The sequence below is a fragment of the Epinephelus lanceolatus genome, chromosome 15 (assembly GCF_041903045.1).
Source record: "Epinephelus lanceolatus isolate andai-2023 chromosome 15, ASM4190304v1, whole genome shotgun sequence".
NCBI lineage: Eukaryota > Metazoa > Chordata > Actinopteri > Perciformes > Serranidae > Epinephelus > Epinephelus lanceolatus.
This window is the reverse complement of record NC_135748.1, coordinates 39,977,582-39,983,581: the sequence shown is the minus strand read 5'-3', so window position 1 is coordinate 39,983,581 and position 6,000 is coordinate 39,977,582.

The window sequence follows — 6,000 nt, the reverse complement described above, 5'->3', positions numbered from 1 at the left end:
GGAATGAGAGAAAACAAGAGGAGAGGAGACAAGAAGAAACAAGAGGAGAGGAAACAAGGAGCGAGAAAAAAATGAGAGGAAACAAGAGGAGAGGAAACAAAAGGAAAGGGAAATGAAGGGAGGAAACAAGAAGAGAGGAAACAGGCAACATCCTCCAGGAGGCGCTGCTGAGACTTCAGAGTTTTGATGTGACTCTTTCTGACTTTAACCTGATGAAGACCTTTTTACGTAACATTATTATGATTCCAGTGAATTAACTGGGAACACTGGTGGTATTAACAGAGTATTAAAGTGGTTTTAATGGTTTCCTCGGCGGGTTTGACGGGCTGGAATAAGAACATCACAGTGTTTCCTCTCATCCAGCAGATAAAACCTGAACTCCCACGTTGATCAGCAGCTGCTGACAGTCACGAGGAATAATGTGTGTGTGTGTGTGTGTGCATGATTGCCCTTGGAAGTGTGCCTCTACACGTGCAGATACGTGTGTGTGTGTGTAAAGAGGCCTAAATGACCACGTGTCTATATAAAAACATCCCAGTGTGTTTAAAGGGAAGATGGAGATCAGTTTCGTCTCTGAGTCCAGGATGTGGTTAGCTTAGCTTAGCACAAAGACTGGGAGCAGGTGGAAACTGTTAGCGTGGCTCCACTGAAGCAGAAACAAGTCTCAGGCCTCTTTCTAAGAACTCAGCAGGAGGAAATCCTCCGTCCTGAACCTCCACTATCATGATCAGAGGAGAAACTCTCTGATCCTTTGAACACATAAACTGACGGTGATGTCAGACTGAGGCACATGTGCTCTCACTTCAGCTGTCTCAGAGTCTGTAAACACAACCAAGAGATCAGCTTCAAAATCTCATCATGGAAATTTTTATTTATCATTAACTTTATTACAGAGTCACAAAGACAAGTAACACCCTGTTACGTGTGTGACCCACCACGGGAGATTTAAAAAGTAGCTGATAGCAGTTAGCAGCTAACTCAAAGAAGACGAACAATGGTAAAAAATGTTCGCCAACTGTGAAAAAAAAAAAAAGATGTCCAGGAGCTCCTTGCCATCCAAGCAGAAGACGAGATCAGTCGCCATATAACATGGACAGTAAATGGTTGCTTTGACATGCATCCATTTTCGTTTGCTTATCCAGGGCAAAGTCGCAGGGGCAGCAGCCCGAGCAAAGCACCCCAGACGTCCCTCTCCCCAGCAACGCTTTCCAGCTCCTCCTGGAAGACCCCAAGGTGTTCCCAGGACAAATGAGATATATAATCCCTCCAGTGTGTTCTGGGTCTGCCCCGGGGCCTCCTACCAGTGGGACGTGCCCAAAACACCTCTAATGGGAGGCGCCCAGGAGGATCCTGATCAGATGCCCGAACCACCTCAACTGACCCCTTTTGACGCGAATGAGCAGCGGCTCTACTCCGAGCTCCCTCCGGATGTTTGAGCTCCTCCTTACCCTATATCTCTAAGGCTGAGCCCAGACACCCCACAGAGGAAACTCATTGCAGCAGCTTGTATTCACGATCTCATTCTTTCGGTCACTACCCAGAGCTCATGACCATAGGTAAGGGTTGGGACGTAGATGGACCAGTAAATTGAAAGCTTCGCTTTCCGGCTCAATTCCCTCTTCACCACAATGGACAGAACAGCATCACTGCAGAAGCCGCACCAAACCACCGATCCATCTCACGCTCCATTCTACCCTCACTCATGAACAAGACCCCGAGATACTTGAACTCCCTTGCTCGAGGCAGTAACTCTCCCCAAACCCGGAGGGGGCAATCCATCGGTTACCGGCAGAGAACCACAGCCTCAGATTTGAAGGTGCTGACTCTCATCCCGAACACTTGACACCCAAACCGCCTCAGGTCATGCTGGAGGTCACGGTGTGATGAAGCCAACAGAACCACATCATCTGCAAAAAGCAGAGATGCAATTCTGAGGTTCCCAAACCAGACCCCTTCCTCCTCCTGGCTGCACCTAGAGATCCTGTCCATGAATATCACAAACAGGATCGGTGACAAGGGACAACCATGGCGGAGGCCAACACCCACTGAGAACGTGTTTGACTTTACGCCAAGTATGCGAAGGCAGCTGTTGCTATGTAATGCCATTGTTATTGTTTACAAAGCATTGCCAACAAGTATACGTCACTCTGGAGGTCGACGCTGTTGTGTTACATGTCAGAATTGTCGAGGAGGCACTCTTTTTAGTTTGATGTTTTAAGTTTGACTCCAGTTCATGATCTCTGTATTTTCACTTTGATCATTTAGTCATCTATTCTTCCCTTCGTCTACTATTCTTGCACGTTTCTCCTTTTAACCAAGCTTTGTCACTTCCTCATAAAACTCTCCCCGTCCTCCACTTCTCCTCTTCTAACTTTCCTCCTCCTCCTCATTATTTCAGCTCCTGGGTCAATAAGTCAACATAACAGAGTCGACATCACTGACACTGAGCTGGGATTACCTCTGTGTGTGTGTGTGTGTGTGTGTATGTGTGTGTGTGTGTGTGTGTGTGTGGGCGGGTGGTCTCTGCAGTGGAAACAATGGAAACAGAAACACGTGGGGTTTCATCGTGCCGTCACGCTGAGCTGAACTCCAGCAAATTTCAAGCAAATGTTTCAGAAACTAAAATGTGAATCTGTCACGTTTCCTTCAGAGGAAACATCAGGTTTATGTCTTTTGGTAAAAATAGAACAATAAATGATTTATTGTTCAACATGTTTGTGTTGGTCAGGAGTCGGCAGCCGCTAGTGTGATATCTCAGCTTCTTTTCACGGGAAAGTCCACAACATACAGAGTTCATTAAGTGCCATCATCGTCACTTCAAACAGACGTTTGTACCCTAAATATTTTTTTGTGTTCTATAAAATTAAAATACGACTCCTACCTTCATAGGAACCACGCACTCAAAGTGTTTCCTTGTTTCCAAAAAGTTTTGTTTGTTCACAATTTATCAGCTGCGTCGATGTTTACAACACGACTACTGGAAGTTTTTGTTTCCCAGACTAGTCACGACACGCAAACACACACACACACACACACACACACACACACATACACACACACACACAGATTAAAATGCCATGGTGACATAATCCTCAGATTGATCTCTTTGTTTTTGGTTGTGTGGTGTTGGAGGAACATGGCCGCAGCAGCAGAGCTGAACCACACTGTGCCAGGCTGCCTTTAAAGTGATGGATGATGTGTGTGTGTGTGTGTGCGTGTGTGTGTGCGTGTGTGTGTGTAATACCACACAGTTGTCCTGCTCCTCCTCAGAGTTGAGAAACTTTCCAGTCTGCAGGAGGAAACAGTTGATGAGAGTTAAATGAGGCAAAGCTGCTGCAGATGAAAATGCATTCGATTTTCTCTGATGATACAAACAGCGTCTCTGCCAAACAGAGCTGCACTTAACTTTAGTTTTTCCAGTAATATCATTTATTTATTTTATTATGAAGTTCAGGTTGTGATATGTTTTAAATGGGAGCCTAAATAATGATGATGAGTGGTCCATTTGTCTGTCCAGCACTGACACAGAACAATTTAAATCTCTGTCAATCATACTGTCTAATGATGTCCTGATCTGCTCACAAGACATCCTGAGCAGGAATTGTTTCTGTGTCCAGTTTTCTTTATGGATGTATACAGAGAACTGGATACAGCCTTCACACCTGTCAAAGTTGCTCAGTAGCACATGAAGCCAAAAAGTTCAGCTTCCCGCCAATAAAATTACTCAGATCTTCCACGTCCAGGGTTCCCACACATTTTCATGGACAAAAATTTCCAAACTTTTCCATGATTTTGTTTCTAAGGACCCATAAATAAAGATTTTATTTTCTTGCCCCATTTGCCTGCGTTTTTCAAACTCACTTCAAACTTCAAAAGTTATTTCAGCTAGCTGCCGGGAAAGTATGAGAGGGAGAGTATGACAAAATGTACATGAGGCTAAAAAAAATGTTGTCACACATCGATGCCTTTTATATACATGTACGAGCTACGTCGTACTTGTTGACAGGTACAGAAAATGAATTTGCCATTATGTTTCATCACGTGGAAGATTATCCACAGAAGATTACTGTAATAATTTCATTACTAGTCCATACCCATTGAGTGCACAGTTGCACACGTACAGTTTGACATGGTGTGTGTTTGGGATACAGGTCATAGGAAACTGCAGATTAAATAGTCAACTGAACCCATTAAGAAGAGCAATGTATTCAGACAGAGTGTTTGTGAATTTGATAGTACGATTGCTTTATTGAAAGTACAGTAGTACCATTGCCAGTAGTGGGATAGTTAGTGGGCTAAAACTGTACATTAGTAGTTGAGGTAGCACGTTGAAAGGCAGATAGTTAAAGTGTTTATATGTTGTGTTGACTTAAAAGTGGGGCGCACTGGTAGTTCACATGGGAAAGGTCCAGCTAGCCCTTGTTGCAGCAGCATACCATACCATGACTTAGTCATACCAAACATTAGAAAAAACCCAACAACATTGGTCCACAGGGGGAGCCACAGCGATTGGTCGCATTTTAGCCATTTTGAAGCATTTTTCTGTTGTTATAGCGCCACCCAGTTGCCAATTAGAGTTACATTTTTCCAGTCACCTTGAGGCGTCCTGTTCTACATATCTACCAAGTTTAGTAAAAATCCATATGGCGGTTAGGCCTAGATAAGAAATGAGCTCTCTAGCGCCCCCATTTTGTTTGATGGGGTCAATAATGGAGGGGTCCCCTCAGATTATGTGTGGTCATATGCCTACAAAGTTGCGTGGTGATGGGTGAAACCCTTGAGATGTTATACACCTTTATGTGATGAGCCACGCCCTCCGCAATATTCATTGCCTTATAGAAGCTCAGTTTTAGTAAGTTTTCCAACTTTTGCCAAGAGGGAACTTTAGATATTGGTCCCTAGATTATGTTCACCCAGTTTCATGCAGATCGCTCAAACTTCCTTGGAAGAGATCCATTTGAAGTGTTTTTCAAAAAATTCAAAATGGCGGAAAATCTATATAAGCGGAAGTTATGGGTTCTTGAGGCAAATGTGTTCCTCATGAGGAGAGGCATCTCTGTGCAAAGTTTCATGTCTCTACGACATACGGGGCATGAGATATGCCCATTCAAAGTTTGACATTTCAATCGGTTGCCATAGCGCCCCCCTTTGACCAATTGATGGAAGACTAATCTCTCAAGACAGATTCTGCAATTTACATTGTAGAATCTGTCCGCAGCCCTGTGTGAAAGACGACTAGACAGGGGGGAGGGCGGGGCTTTGAGTTTGAACGATGCTGCGCTTTAGCCAATCACAATGGAGGGGGCGTGGCTGAGACGTGCAGGTGTCCCCAGGAAATGTATACCTACAGAAACAGCAGGCTCCGCGTCCATAGCGACTGCTCCACCCAAAACGCCGTCTCATCAATGTGAATTTTTTTTTTTTTACAACATGATTGAGCTAACTGGAGTTATTTCATGTCGTATCCGACAACGGGAGGTTTTTAACAGATGACGTCCTGATGTTAGCTTTGCTAACTGTCCCTGTCAGCTGCAGCCACTGATGCTTTCTAGACATTGTGATTTCCCATAACTGAATAAATACCACACATAGCAACACAAAACTGCTTTGCTAGCTCAATCATGATGTAACTAAGATATCCGCTGGAATTTTTTTTTTATTCACGGACCGTTTATTGAGTTATTACCTTATTTTTATACAGTCTATAGTTATTACAGACACGGCTAACGGCTAACGTTAACAGCTAACGGTTAGCCCAGCTAATCTACGATAACCATGTTAATTACAAAACACACAGAAACAGTAACGTTTGTTCAATCATTGTGTTTATAGACTTAACAAACATCAGAATAGTCTATACGGTGAAACAGTGACGTGAAAAATGTGATGTATAGCTAAACTCTGCTGGTTTTCTACCTGAAGTATTTGTAAACAACACGACGATTCCCTGGGGGCACCGCCGGAAGTGAAGAGCGTGAGCGATCGCCGAGGCTCCTGCAC